At 43.8% G+C, this 15,962-nt stretch overlaps 1 protein-coding gene across 1 annotated transcript in view; it reads left to right on the top strand.

Annotated features, from left to right (window-relative positions):
- minpp1b (multiple inositol-polyphosphate phosphatase 1b) overlaps window positions 1-5,229 on the top strand; it is a 55,215-nt gene extending 49,986 nt beyond the window's left edge. Inside the window, exon 6 of the mRNA XM_052027860.1 lies at window positions 870-5,229. The gene's annotated coding sequence lies outside the window, so the exon portion shown is untranslated. The remainder of the gene's footprint in view (window positions 1-869) is intronic.
- Window positions 5,230-15,962: the final 10,733 nt, after the last annotated feature.

Genomic DNA, 15,962 nt, shown 5'->3' with positions numbered 1-15,962 from the left:
CAGATTCTCAGCAGAGTCCGTTTTTTGATTTTCATTTACTTTCAGAGTTGAAACCTTCCCTTAACAGCAAGTCCGTTTAGGTTAGCAGGCGTAGGAGCAATGAATGAACGAGGTGGTGCAGTTTAAGGTGAGGAAAGCTGAGTTTGGATGGCCTCAAATTTTAGAGTTGCAAGAAATCGTTTGGAATAGCCAAGGTACAAAAACTTGGAAAGTAAATCCAGATACTTTCATATTATAGGTAATTTTGCTCACCAGACAAAAATTTTTTATAGCAGCATTTAATCTTTAAATATCACAGGTTTATTTAGAGACTGAGAGGTAAAACCCCTTCAATGGCAATACGTAATTTAAGTGGGATAAGGAGCTTTAGTTAATTAAGTTGGAAAAATAAAAGAGATTAGTAGGTGCTTGGATGAAGATATTTACCACTGCAGTTATTTATATTTTAAAACATGTTTTAATTGTACTCTTTCAAAACTAAATTTCACTGGTTAATTTGATAGATCTTTGAAATAATTCCTGTCTGATGTAAAATGAATAAAATTCCCTCCTAATTGTCTGTGGCATAGTCTTTGATCTTTCCAAATGCATATGACCAATGTAGTTTGTCCTCCTATAAACTACATTGGTCATATGAACATGATAAATAAATAATGAATAAACTGTGAGGCTTAGTGTGGATAGCACAAATTACCTGATTAATGAGATATTTAAGGTGCTCTTTGTGTTCGTTCAAATAGTTTTGTATGTAGTGTTGAAATACTTGCACATGTACTTGAAATAATTAGCATGATGTAATTACTGTGCATATTTTGAAATGAAGTGATTTTTCTATACAGAACACTAAAAATCTTCTCTCTCTTCCACAGATCTGTGATGACAGCAATTGCTTCAATTTTGTTTTCTTTATCTTTCTCATTTTATTGTTTATAGTTTATTATTAAAGTTTTCATCAAATTGAATTTCTGCATCTTTACATTATGCTCAGCCCCATGGATCTGTAATCCTGTACCATGTTATCATATTGCACAGAAGGTAGCCATTCAACCTATCACGTCTGTGCCTATTCTTTGCATCATGTATCCAATTAATCCTATGCCCTGCCCTTCACTGCATTGTCCCAGATTTACTCTTCTCATGCACTTATTTGATTCCGTTTAGAAAATTGTTAAGTCCGCTTTCATCGCACTTTCAGCCATTTTGGATCATAACAATTAGCAATGTGAACAAATATCTCCCAATTTCCCATTTCTATTGGCATAATAGGAAAATGTTTGGTGTCCAATTTCCCCAGAAGTAGAATGATGAGGTCATACTTTAGGCTTTAATTGTAGCTGCAATTGCTGTGGAAACTGGCGAGTAAGTAGGGGCAGTTCTAGACACTGGTTATTGCAACTTTTCAAGTCTAGCAGGACCAATTGCATTCCATACTTTTATCTTAATTTGGGAAACTGGAAGGTTTTTAAAAAGAAAATGGAACATTTGAGAAAGGGAGTAAAATTAGAAGGAGAAAAATTCAGAGGAGAAAGAGAAAATTGCAGCTTCACTTTAAAAGCTAGACTATTAATGAAAGATTCTATTCGGAAATAGCGTTAGGTTCACATCTAAAGAGATGAAGATTGGAATGCAATTTACCCTTTCAAGCTGCTTGAGTTTAAACAAATACTAGTTATAGTACTTAAGAAGAATGAAAGCAAACTCTTGAATAATTATTCATTGCCATGTCTACTGCAGGTTGGTGAATTATTCCATCACAAATAATAAAGATATCCACTGCATGTGCAATAAAAAAGGTCCGAAGTGTATGATAATCAAGGACATTCTGATTAAACATTACTGCATCAATGTAAAGCTGTGGATGAGACCAGAAAGCCAACAACTGTAATACAACAATGCACTTATACAGCATCTTTAATGTAGGAAACATACCAAGCCACTTCGTGGAAGCATAACCAGACCAATATCTGTGACTAGAGCAGGCAACCAATCCCATCGTGAGATCATTTATTCAAGCGAAGGTTTTTGACCTCCATGGACATGACTGGGAGTGTGGGGGAGGAAACTGAACTGAAGATTCACCTATTGCAACCCAAACAGAATTTAAAGATCTAATCCAAATAGGATGGAGCCCCAAATTATATGTAATCAGTTTGTACAATATACAAATTGGACATTCCTCCAAGCCAGAAATTTGAGCAGACAATTATTGAGCAGACAGGTTGAAATATACTATTGTAGGCCCTCTACCATCAATAGCAACAAGAACAACTAGGCGAGTGTGGGTAAAGGGTAGTGGGGCTTTGCCTTCTGTCAAATTTGTCAGGAATGCCCCAGAGATGTTACTAAAATTGAAGTAAATAGCTCTTTTTTTAAAGTAAAATTGTTTAAGAAAAATGGTAATTAAAATGGGTTAAAACACTTTGAAATAGTTAAATATTAAAGTAAAACAGTACTGGAAAGTGGTGCAGAAATAAAAGATCAACCACCAAATTGAAGGGGGGAGCTGGGTTGAGGGGACTGGTTCACCATTCTGTAAGACCATTGTTGATTTTTTTTACTCTCAGCACCACTTTCCTGCTCTAAAACCTCAGCAAAGCTCTCATTTCTTTCAACAGTGGCAGTCTGAGACTGACAGATGACACTGCATTCATAGAGTCATACAGAGGTGCAACAGTGCTCGTTATCCCACCAATTTCGTGCTATCACCACCATTTCTACTAATCCTACATTAACCCTATTTTCTCCCCACATTCTCATCAACTCCCCCCAGATTCCACCGCTTACCTACACACGGTGTAGGTTGCTTGCTTGTTGTGTTAAAACCGGTATACTAATACACCTGCACACATCAACTGAACACTTCATGCACCGCATACACTTACAGCCAAGGCAATCACTTCATTCAGAAACATTGAAACATACTCAAGGACATTTTTTTTTATTTCAGGAGAAAACGGCTAGCAAAATGGGGTTGAAATAATTATTTCTTTCAACAGTGGCAGTCTGAGACTGACAGATGACACTGCATTCATAGAGTCATACAGAGGTGCAACAGTGCTCGTTATCCTACCAATTTAGTGCTGACCATTGTGTTATGTTCTTATTATGTTCTTATTCAAATACTTGAAAACATTATTTACTTTCCCCTTTACCTCCTAATCCAAAACACTGTAATTCCCATTAAAATCAATGGGGTCTCAGATCCTCTGCTGAATCTCAATTGACGCAGTATCTGGGTGTCACTTCCTTCGTTTACCTCTAGGGAATCAGAGCAAGTCTTGGTATTTGATTCCACATGAATGACAGCGGTGCAGCTCGTAGAGCCACTGTCTCACAGCACCAAAGACCCAAGTTTAATCCTGACCTTGGGTGCTGTCTGAGTGGAGTTTGCACCTTCTCTGTGTCACTGCGTGGATTTCCTCTGGGTGCTCCAGTTTCCTCCAACATTCCAAATGTATACAGTTGGTGGGTTAATTGGCCACTGTAAATTACCCCCTAGTGTGTAGGTAAGCGGTGGAATCTGGGGGGAGTTGATGAGAATGTGGGGAGAATAAAAATGGGGTTAACGTAGGATTAGTAGAAATGGTGGTGATGGTCAGCACGAAATTGGTGGGATAACGAGCACTGTTGCACCTCTGTATGACTCTATGAATGCAGTGTCATCTGTCAGTCTCAGACTGCCACTGTTGAAAGAAATGAGAGCTTTGCTGAGGTTTCAACAGCCAAATACCAGAGGCTGAATTTCAACTGCTTCAAGCCAGCAAGTCCCCAAAATTTTGAATTCAGCTGATCCTGCACTGTAGTGTTTGACCACATCAAAGAGTAGAAAGTATCCAAAGAGAGCAGAAAAACAAGGAAGTTCAGAAGATTGCAAAGAAAATGGGGTGTGTGGCAGTGGAAAAAAATGGCAGTTCTAATAGTGCCACTACACACAACAAATGGATTAAACTCTTCTCGTTTAAACTCCTTTGGTTTGATCCGTGAATTCCAGTGGATCTGAGCAAGTTTGTTGCTCACACCATTTCAACATGCTGCCACACCTCACCATTCTCAAGAATCTCATGAGTTAGTATGTGATCTAATTTTTGGCTGAATAGGCACAACAGCTAAAAGAATTGTCTTTAGATTTTATGTTCAACTGGGAGATTATCTCATATTAACAGGTGGATGTGAAGGGCCAGATGAGAATTCTGACAGTGTTATAAACTGAAGGATGCAACTCAGAAGGAACTAGCACGGAGTATTTAAACAATGGACAATCCAGTGGAATTAAATGATATTCTAGCCCTTTAAGGAGTGAACCATGCCCTGCAGTTTAATGTCATTAACGAAATGTATGTCTAAATGTGAAATTCACAAACTCACTGAAGTTATAGAACAGAGCAAGAGAAACCCATAGGATATTGTCCTAAAATATTTTCCACTGTATCTATTCCAGATAGGTTTTCAGATCACATCTATCACACAAAGCCACATAATATTTCAGTGATGCATTATCTAATATGAAAATTTCTGTATAATGTCCATATAATGCCATACCTTTGCTTTAAAGATGATGAGTACAATTGTGGCAAGATGAAGCAGAATTAGTGATTCCCCTGTTGCATTAGCTATGAAATGGCTGAATATGTTAACAAAATGGCCAAATGTGTTAATAAGATGGCTGACTTAAGTTTCATTTTAGGCTCTGGTTACACAGGTAGGCCTGTCTGAGAAAACTTACTGGAAATCATGTGGTGGTTTCCAGTAACTCGCATATCGGTGGTCTTACCTTATTTGGAGTTGGTATTCACTTGTAGCGGAGATAAGGGAGACCCTGAACAGTATAATAGTAAGGTATTTTCAAGGGATTTCTGGACTTTCTCAATGGGCTGGATCACGACCGGTGCCTGGTGACCTTGATACCCCTTCGTGTCTCATCAAAGTGTTAGAGCTCCCCGGTGGCTAAAGACTGAGTGGTTCAGAATACACAAGCAGCGCTGCTTATTGTTGATAGCTGATAAGTATTACTATGAATTGCGTGCACTTTGAGCTTGATATATTAGTGGAAAATCAAATAAAGAAGTCTGAGTTTTGTTCTTTTAGTTGAGTTAAATTAGATTTGTAACTGCAGTTAAGAATTAAATTAGATCTGTTGTTAAGAATTAAATAAAATTACTTGAGTTACTAATTTCTTTGTTCTTTTAGTTAAGAGTTAAATAAAGTTATGTAGCGGTTGCTACCGCGAAATAAAACAAGACGCTAGTTGAAGGATTGTCAAACAAGAACTGGTTTATTTTCCCACCTTACACAGGCCTTTTAAGGGAGACTGTTCCCGCCCAATGCAACCGGCAATGACGTAAGTACTACGTCATCAAGTCTTTCCCGCACGTGGGTTCTCCCCGTCGCTCGGGAAAGACGAGGCCCACTGCCATCTTGGGCCTCGTCGCTCCGACGCCGCGCGACCCAACTGCCGAGCCGGTTTGCCTGACCAGACGGTGAGTCGCTACACAACCCCCCCCAGAACCGGCGATACAGTCCCCAAGGTCCGCGGGCTGTACCAGCCGCTGCTTAGGGGGTCGGTCTCTGCGTCGCGGCGTTGAAACCTCGACCGGTTGTTGCAGATCTAAATGGGCCGGTTTGAGGCGGTCCGTCGTGAAAACCTGTTCCCTGCCCCCAACGTCCAAAATAAAGGTGGATCCTTTATTCCTGATGATTTGGAACGGTCCCTCATATGGTCGTTGCAATGGCGCCCAAGGTGTGCCCCTGCGAACGAAAACAAACGTACAGTCTCGTAGTTCTTTGGGCTGGCAGGATGGGGCTTGACTGTGCCGCGAGGTGGGAATAGGGGCCAAGTTGCCGAGCTTCTCGCGCAGTCTTTGTAGGACTGCTGGGGGTTGTTCCCCTTGGTCTCGAAGGGCAGGTATGAAATCCCCTGGGACAACTAGGGGCGCCCCGTACACAAGCTCAGCTGACGAAGCGTGGAGGTCTTCTTTGGGGGCAGTGCGTATGCCGAGCAGGACCCAAGGCAGCTCGTCAACCCAGTTAGGACCCTTCAGGCGGGCCATCAAGGCTGATTTCAGATGGCGGTGAAAACGTTTCACCAACCCGTTTGATTGAGGATGGTAGGCCGTGGTGGTGTGCAGCTGCGTCCCTAGCAGGTTCGCTAATGCAGACAAGAGACTGGAAGTGAATTGGGTGCCTCTGTCTGAAATGATGTGGGCCGGAACACCAAAACGTGAGACCCAAGTTGTGAGCAGCGCCCGGGCGCAGGAATCAGTCGTGATGTCAGTCAGGGGGGTTGCTTCTGGCCACCTCGTGAATCGGTCCACGATGGTAAGGAGGTACCAGGCTCCTCTTGAAACCGGCAGAGGGCCCACGAGGTCGACGTGTATGTGGTCGAACCTCCTACGGGTAGGCTCGAACTGCTGTGGCGGGACTTTGGTGTGTCGTTGGATTTTCGATGTCTGGCAGTGCGGACAAGTCCTGGCCCACTCACTGACCTGTTTGCGCAGGCCATATCAGACAAACTTGCTGGCGACCAGTCGGACAGTTGATCTGATGGACGGGTGCGCCAACCCATGTACCGAGTCGAAAACGCGTCTCCGCCAGGCTGCAGGGACTATAGGGCGGGGCTGACCTGTCGCGATGTCGCAAAGTAGGGTCTGCTGACCTGGACCAACCAAGAAATTTCGGAGCTGCAGGCCCGAGACTGCGGTTCTGTAGCTGGGCAGCTCGTCGTCAGCTTGCTGTGCGTCAGCTAGGGCCGTGTAGCCGACACCCAAGGACAGGTTGTGAATGGTCAGTCTGGAAAGTGCATCAGCAACGACATTATCCTTTCCGGACACATGTTGGATATTTGTTGTGAATTCGGAAATGTAGGATAAATGTCTCTGCTGATGAGCTGACCAGGGATTGGAGACTTTGGAGAAGGCAAAGGACAAAGGCTTATGATCGGTGAAAGTGGTGAAGGGCCTGCCTTCTAGAAAGTATCAGAAATGCCGGACCGCCAGATACAGCGCTAGAAGTTCCCGATCAAAAGCGCTGTATTTCAGTTCGGGTGGTCTAAGGTGCTTGCTGAAAAATGCCAGGGGTTGCCAACAGCCTTCGATTAGCTGTTCCAGTACCCCACCCACTGCGGTGTTGGACGCGTCCACCGTGAGGGCGGTTGGGACGTCTGTCCTAGGGTGTACAAGTATCGTGGTGTCTGCCAGGGCGTCTTTAGCCTTAACGAAGGCAGCCGCAGCCTCATCATTCCAGGTGATGTCCTTGCCCTTACCAGCCATCAGCGAGAACAGAGGGCGCATGATACGGGCTGCTGCAGGGATGAACCAATGGTAAAAGTTGACCATCCCAAGGAATTCCTGTAGGCCTTAGACCGTGTCGGGGTGGGCAAAATGGCGGATACCATCTACCTTGGCGGGTTGGGGTGTTGCCCCGTCGCTGGTGATTTAGTGGCCGAGGAAATCGATAGAGTCAAGTCCGAATTGGCACTTGGGCAGGTTGATCGTGAGGCCGAAATCGCGGAGACGGGAATACAGCTGGCGGAGGTGGGAAAGGTGTTCTTGCTGGTTACGGCTGGCGATCAGTATGTCATCTAAGTAAATGAACACGAGGTCCAGGTCTCGGCCTACCGCGTCCATCAGCCGCTGGAAGGTCTGCGCGGCGTTCTTAAGGCCGAACAGCATTCGAAGGAATTCGAACAGACCGAATGGGGTGATAATCGCAGTTTTGGGGACGTCATCCGGATGGACCAGGATTCGGTGGTATCTCCGAACGAGGTCCACTTTGGAAAAGATGCGGGCCCCGTGTAAGTTTGCTGCAAAGTCCTGGATGAGAGGGATGGGATAGCGGTCCGGGGTGGTGGCGTCATTCAGCCTGCGGTAGTCGCTGCAGGGCCTCCACCCTCCGGTGGCTTTGGGGACCATGTGCAGGGGGGAGGCCCAGGGGCTGTCTGACCTGCGGACAATCCCCAGCTCCTCCATGTGACGGAACTCTTCCTTTGCCAGGCGGAGCTTGTCTGGAGGTAGTCGTCGTGCTCGGGCATGAAGAGGTGGCCCTGTAGTAATGATGTGCTGTCGTACCCCGTGTTTGGGCCTAGAATTTGTGAACTGAGGTGCCAAAGTTGATGGGAATTCGGCTAGGAGCTTGGTGAAATCGTCGCCAGAAAGGGAAATGGAGTCCAGGCGCGGGGCTGGTAGGCTTATTTCTCCCAGGGGATAGGTCTGGAAAGCGCTAGAGTGGACTAACCACATCCCTCGCAGGTCGACTAACAGGTTGTGGGCCTGAAGGAAATCAGCTCCTAGGAGTGGTCGGGCGACGGTGGCAAGGGTAAAGGTCCAGGTAAAACGGCTGCCGCCAAATTGTAATTGAAGTGTACGGGTACCGAAAGACCGTATTGTTGTACCATCGGCGGCATTGAGTACAGGACCTGGTGGCCTGTTACGAGTGTCGCAGCCAGTCGGGGGCAAAATACTGACCTTTGCTCCGGTTTCAACAAGGAAATGCCGTCCAGATTTCTTGTCCTGAATGAATGGGAGGCTCTGTCAGCGGCCAGCCGCCGTGGCCATCAGCGGCGGCTGGCTCTGGCGTTTCCCTGAAACTTGCAGGGTGGGCGGCATCGACGGACCTCCGCGCCCCACCTCTGATGGTAGAAACACAGCTGGTCACCCGTGTCGTCGTCTGTGTTCCTGGGGTGTGGCTGCTCGGTTGCTGGGACTGGGCGAGGCGGGCGTTGGGCTCACGGCCTGGTGATTTGGCCGACGGACGAACCGCTCTCACGTTTGGCCTTCCACAGGACATCTGCCCAGGCGGCTACCTCACGGGGGTTGCTGAAGTCAGCATCAGCTAACAACAGGTGAATGTCATCGGGGAGCTGTTCGAGGAAGGCCTGTTCGAACATCAGGCATGGCTTGTGTCCCTCGGCCAATGCCAGCATTTCATTCATTAGGGCGGATGGGGATCTGTCCCCCAGGCCATCCAGATGAAGCAGGCGGGCGGCGCGCTCCCGAAGGGAGAGGCTGAAGGTCTGAATCAAAAGGTCTTTGAAAGCCGGGGACTTATCTTCCTCCCGAGGTGACTGGATGAAGTCTCCGACCTGGGCGGCTGTCTCTTGGTCCAGAAAGCTAACCATGTGGTAGTACTTCGTGGAGTTCGAGGTGATTTGCCGAAGGTGGAATTGCGCTTCAGCCTGGTCAAACCAGATGCTGGGACGAAGTGTCCAAAAGGTGGGCAGCTTGAGGGCCACTGCGTTGGCTGCTGCGTTGTCATCCATTGCGCGGGTCCAAAATCAGTTTGGACCGTCGGGGTCACCAATGTAGCGGTTGCTACCGCGAAATAAGACAAGACGCTAGTCGAAGGATTGTCAAACAAGAACTGGTTTATTTTCCCGCCTTGCGCGGGCCTTTTAAGGGAGACTGTTCCCGCCCAATGCAACCGGCAATGACGTAAGTACTACGTCATCAAGTCTTTCCTGCGCACAGGTTCTCCCCGTCGCTCGGGAAAAACAAGGCCCGCCGCCATCTTGGGCCTCGTCGCTCCGACGCTGCGCGACCCGACTGCCGAGCCAGTTCACCTGACCAGACGGTGAGTCGCTACAGTTACTTAATTAAACTATTTGTGCAGTTGTGTCTTTCATTGCCTTCTCAGTTACTCAAGAGGAATCAAAAGAAACCTGAGCTCTTTTGAGACACAATCCAAAGTAATTCATGTGCACCTGGCCAAGGATATGACCATTTGTGTGACATACTCTTCTCTAACTTCTGCCTGCTTATATTTCAAGGAGCATTCTTGCCTGTGACATATTTCAGCACATGTAAACGATATAGCAATAGCACACGTCATAAATATCTGGCGAGAAATTGGATTGCACCATCTTTGGTACACTGAAACATGACTGCATTTAGTGCTAATTTGCAAAAAAAAAAGATTTGGCCAAATTCTTTTTTGAAATAACATTAGGATGGTTTGCACTTCAAAACAAGTGCAGAAAGAGCTGAACTGGACCACACCAAATTTTGTGCATCTAACATTTACCAGCACAATGTTCAGAAAAGGGAGTCAACTCTTAAAAACACTCCTGATGGCAGTCACACAGCAGCAACATAGTGCACAAAGTGATCACGTATGATCCTGCTTGGATTGGATCTGGCTGGGTTACATTGGGTGATGCTTCACCTCAAGCAGTTTTTCTCCACCATGGCCATTCAAGTCATAAACCTTTGCTTAGATAACTAATTTCACGGTGGGACTGGTTGCCTGCACTGGTCGCAGATATTTGTCTGTGATCAGCTACTCCTTGGTGAATGTACAGGTGCAGGGAGCCAGGAAGCTAGAGGGTGGCCCTTGTTTCCCTGGATTCAAGCCTTCAAACAGTGCCAGCTGCTGTAGATATCTGGAAATGCTTGCTCCCTCAGGATGAAGGAATCGTGTGCTTGCCAGAAACATAGCACTGACCATCAGAAAGTTTTTCCCATGATCCACAGCCACCTACACAGTCAGGAAGTGGAAACTTTTCCTGTTCATAAAAAGGGTTGTGTTATTAAGTGGAGTACTTTACTCGTACTATCAGCGGCTCCCAGTGTTCAAAATGCTATCTGTTCCTCTCTGCTGTCAAAGTCAAAACAAGGTTCTTCACGAATGCAGTGCTTGGATGATCCCACTGAGCAACAAATTGGAACACACAGCGGAGATCTGCAGCCAATTGTCAAAGATCTTGCAGCAAAGAAGTTAAGAGTTGACCACATCTTGATTTCCATAGAGAGAGCAATCCAGGCTCAGGAGTAAGGCTGAAGGTCTTCCTGCAGAATGTCCCAAATCTCAGTGATGACAATGTTGAGAAATTTGACCCTGCAAATACAGTGTTAATTGGAGAGGTCCAAGTGGGAGATACTGTCTTTGAAGACTATGGGAGAAGGCTTCGCTGTAATACAAATTCACAGGATGGATCTATTGCCCACTGTACTTTCCCACTGAGCAAGGAATTTGTAAAACTCTTTAGCTCTGATTCAGTGGCCAAAAGATCACCAGCCACTAAAGGACAACAATTGCTGCCCGATCTCCTGAGCTGAAAACCTTTCGTTTTTTTTTTTAAACTAATGGTGGGATCTTGCGCTGTGCAAATTGTTTGCAGTGTTCCCCATTCTGCAACAATGATTATAACTTAGAAAGGATTTCATTGGCTGTAACATACTTTGATGTCTCTGGAGGTTATAAAAAGCACTACCTAAAATGTGAGTTCTTGTTTTTAATAAAGTTCTTTAACATGCTTTTTTTTGTCAATTATCTTAACTGATTAGTCAATGACTTCATGCCTCTTTTCCCATCACAACTGAAGCGTTTTATACCAATGTGTTAAGGATTCACACACTCCAGTCCCAGAGTTAAATTTCACTCCATTCGTTCCAAAGTAGAGTGGATTCAGAGCTGCAAATTTCATTACACCTTTATCAGGAAGCAAAAGTTTGATTAATGAGAATAAGGTGACAGTGGTTAATGATAGTATAAAGCTACGACATTGTAAATCCAAAAAGTAAGATTGTAAACCTTGCAGGGTCTTCATAATTCACTAAACAATATTGTCCTTCTCACTGTAGCAACCTGCCCAAACTGATTTGGCTGCAAGGAATTCATATGCTTCTAATTCTTATGCATTGGGATTTTTCCACAAGAAACTCACTGCTCCGAAGCTCATAACATATTAGGATCTGCACAATATTCCAGTTCATTACCTACAAGAACTTTACCTATAAACTCATTCAGGGACACTTAGATGGGATTATGATGTGTGAAGAATGTCCCTCATCATTTTGTGAGTTTGATCTTCTGTCTGCACCATCCATGTATGAACTGGTATATTAAATACGAGGTCTTAAGCCAAAACAAAAGAACTGCCTTAGGGCCCTCTACATATTTATTTTTTCAGAAAGATTTTTCACAGAGCCTTGTGGTGAGCATATTTAATTTTGTTTCCTTTTGTTGTCATGGGCATGTATCATGTACTGATTTTTAATTAAGTCTAATGGGTTAGGCATGGAGTATCAAATTATCCATATGTGCAAAAAAAATCAAGATGTGCATTGCAATATGCAGGCTACTTAAATAAGTTGAAAACATAGTTTTAATTTAAGGCCCTTTTAAGTGATAAGATTTTATGATTTGCAGATCATTGCATTCAAGCAACTTTGCTCTCAGAAGATATTGTTGCCAAACACAGGATATTACTTTGTCTAAGAAGATTAAAAATAATGAAAGTATTTAGGAGGATTTTCTGCACCAGTTAACTATGAATATCTCTTGAAATTGTTTCCTTTTATTGACCGAGGAGTTAGCTTTAGATGCTGAATAACTTTATCTTCCACTTCAGAGAGTTTTGGATCGGCAAGTCTTTGTATTGAATTTTTCTCCATGTAATTATTTTGAATTCTATTCACACTGAGGCCACCAAGTATTTTAAAAATCTCTGTGATTTTAGTTTCATTAAGCAATTATTTTAGAAAGAGAAGCAAAGATGTATGGAAACTCATGAATATATTTCAAAACTTGTCAAACAATGTTTAAACTCTTAATAGCCCTAGCTCAGTATGGATGATGCCATAAAAGGACCCTTTCTCCTACAATACAACTAATGCAATTGGGAATACTTGCAATAGATGTCGTGGCAAGTTCATATTCCACTGGAATCCCATTGTAATTAATTACTTTTATAGGTTAGATAACATGAACGTCAGAAATCACAGAAAAATAAATTGCAGAATACAGAATCTGAAAACATTGATAAAAGTTCTGAGATTTATTGTAAGAACATTTATTGTGAATTATTTAATCATGTTGAAACAAAACCTTTGGACATTATTCAGGGTGTTTTTTCCTCAGTTAGACTTTTTTGCTTTTTTGCCTTATTAGCTATATGAAGCTGTCATTTACTTACCTAAGATTAGTAGGTTGGCATGTATATATTTTATAAAAGACAACATTGACATACTTTAAGTTTTTACACTGTGAAGATTAGTAGTGAAAGCTAAGTGGTGCTGAGCTACTGTGGATCTTAGTCATCTGTTATAGCTATTGGTAACCGTTCTTCACTTTGCATTTCCTTCTTGATTTAGGCAGAGAAATGGCAGATGGAGTTTAATCCAAGCAGGTGTGAGGTGTTGCTCTTTAGGAAGTCAAATGTAAGGGGAAAGTATACAATTAATGGCAGGATTCTTAACAGCATTGATGTACAGAGAGATCTTGGGGTCTAAGTCCATAGCTCACTGAAAGTCACCATGCAAGTAGATAGAGTGGTAAAGAAGGCATATGGCATGCTTGTCTTCATTGGTTGGCCCATTATAAGAAGGATGTGAAGGCTTTAGAAAGGGCACAGAAGAGGTTTACCAGGATACTGCCTGGATTAGAGAGTCTGAGCTAGAAAGAGAGGTTGAACAAATTTGGGTTGTTTTCTCTGGAGCATTGGAGGCTGAAGGGAGACCTGTTTGAAGTTTATAAAATTATGAGAGGCATAGATAAGGTAAGTAGTCAGAATCTTTTTCCCAGGGTAAAAGAAATGTGAAATAGTAGAGGACATGTGTTTAAGGTGAGAGGGGGAAGGTTTAAAGGAGATGTGCAGGACAAGTTTTTTACACAAAGTAGTAGGTGCCAAGAACAGGCTGTCAGGGGTAGTGGTGGAAGCAGATACAATAGTGGTGTTTAAGAGGCTTTTAGATAGATGCATGAATATGTAGGAAATGGAGGGATATGGATCATGTGCAAGCAGAAGACATATAGTTTAATTTAACATTGTGTTTGGTGCAGACGTCATGGGCTGAAGGGCCTGTTCCTGTGCTGTGCTGTACTGTTCTATGTTCTATTTATTGAGCTCTACATTTATGCAAATCAGTGATTGCAACCAGTATATCAGATTTAAACTGACATATGATCCAATCCATTAAGAGCAGCACCTAAATGAGAATTAGTCATGTCTGAGGAAGAAAGAAGCAACTTACATAGAATACTGGAAGGCTATTCCAAACCAAGATTACCTCTATATTGGTCATAATGATTTATCAAGAAAGCAATTCACTTGCGACCTTGACATTGCATAAATTGATCCTCTTTATTCAGCCAAATAATACACTCTTCTTCAGTAAATTGCAAACTGGGGAGCAATTTGCTGATGGTTCTCCTTATAGAGTTGATTGGATAAAGGCTTTCTGCTGTTATGCAGAGATCTAAAGCACAGTCATTTTATTCTCCATGGGGAAGTAGAGATGAAACTGAAGAATTAAAACTCATATTGAATTTTATTTTATAATTTATTTTTATACATCTTATTTTCTTAATCATGTTCTCTCTCTCTCTCTCTCTCTCTCTCTATTTATCATTCCAGCTCTTTGCATTCTTTCTCCTTACTCTAGATGCCTACATCATCTCCCTCTTACGTGATCTTAGATGCAAAATATTCATTCTGAATTTTACATGTCTTCCACCTCCCCAAGCAGGCCACTGTTTTGATTTTTGGACCTACTCTTTCCTTTGTTGTCTTCTTTTCCTTGATGTATTTATAGAACATCTTAAGACCCTCCTTGCTTATGCATGCCAATATTCTTGGGCATCTTCTTTGCCTTCCTAGTTTCTTTTTTGATCTCACCCCTGGTACTTCTATAATCCTCCAGGCTATTGGCAGTGTTGAGCGCTGGGTGTCTGTCTTAGGCTTCACTTACTTTCTTTTATCCTATCTGTTTCTTGACTTGCATGGGGGTCTGGAATTGGGAACTTCCACATTTCTGTTAATGAGAAGATATTTGTTCAAAATCTTGATGATCTCTCCTTGATTACCTCCCACTGCTCAGACACTATTTATCTATACTGGGCTGTTTCCACTCCACTTTAACCAAATCATGTCTCTGCCTAGTAAGATTGGCCTCACCACATTTTAGAAATTTTATTCCATATCTTTCTTTGTCCTTTACCATAACTACAACTAAATATAACCAAATTCTTACTGATGCTCCCAAAATGCTCTCCTGCTCTCACCCATTCCACTCGCTCATGTTAGTTTCCTAAAACTAAGTTCACTGTAACCACTTCTCCTGTTCGGTTTGTTACTCACTAATTAAAAATATCCCCTTCAGTGCTTTTCAAGAATTCTGCTCCTACTACACATATTACTTTGTCACATGTGCTGGCAGAATTAGGAAACAGTATAGTTAGAGGTACAGTCAGAACTGGGGGTCAGGGACTGTAGTGGGTAGGTGTGTGGCCGGAACCAGGATCAGGGACTGGAGTGGTTAGGTGTGTGGCCGGAACCAGGATCAGGGACTGGAGTGGTTAGGTGTGTGGCTGGAACCAGGATCAAGGACTGGAGTGGGTAGGTGTGTGGCCAGAACCGGGATCAGGGACTGGAGTGGGTGTGTGTGTGGCCGGAACCAGGATCAAGAACTGGAGTAGGTGTGTGCATGGCCGGAACCAGGATCAAGGACTGGAATGGTTAGGTATGTGGCCAGAACCAGGATCAAGGACTGGAGTGGGTAGTTGTGTGGCCGGAGCCAGGATCAAGAACTGGAGTGGGTGGGTAGGTGTATGGCTAGAGCCGGGGGTCAAAACCTGGTGTGGTTAGGTGTGCATCCAGTAACCACTCCAGTCCCTTTGAGGCATTATCAGCAAGGAAGGAATAGGGAAGACCAACTCCAACAGGACCCTTCCCCTATCACAATGTTTGGAGCATGGCCTGTTTCATCAGAGGTACAACCACATGATGCCAATGGCAACACCCCTGGTCCAAGCACTGGCATCTGCTGGATTCCGAGTGGAGGACCACAAAAATATCTGCATCACCCATACCACCTCAGGTACTGATGACTGCTGGACTGAATACTGCCTAATCTGCTCATTTTGCTCCACCAACCTAAGCCCAAAACAACAGCATCAACAGAGCTGGTGCTGCAAAAAAGATCAATGTCAAAGCTCTCAAGACTCCTGCAGAGCTGGTTCCTGTCAGACAG

The sequence above is a fragment of the Pristis pectinata genome, chromosome 12, assembly GCF_009764475.1.
Source record: "Pristis pectinata isolate sPriPec2 chromosome 12, sPriPec2.1.pri, whole genome shotgun sequence".
NCBI classification, from domain to species: domain Eukaryota; kingdom Metazoa; phylum Chordata; class Chondrichthyes; order Rhinopristiformes; family Pristidae; genus Pristis; species Pristis pectinata.
Note: the sequence above shows the minus strand (reverse complement) of the source record. Positions and strands in the feature narration are given on the sequence as shown.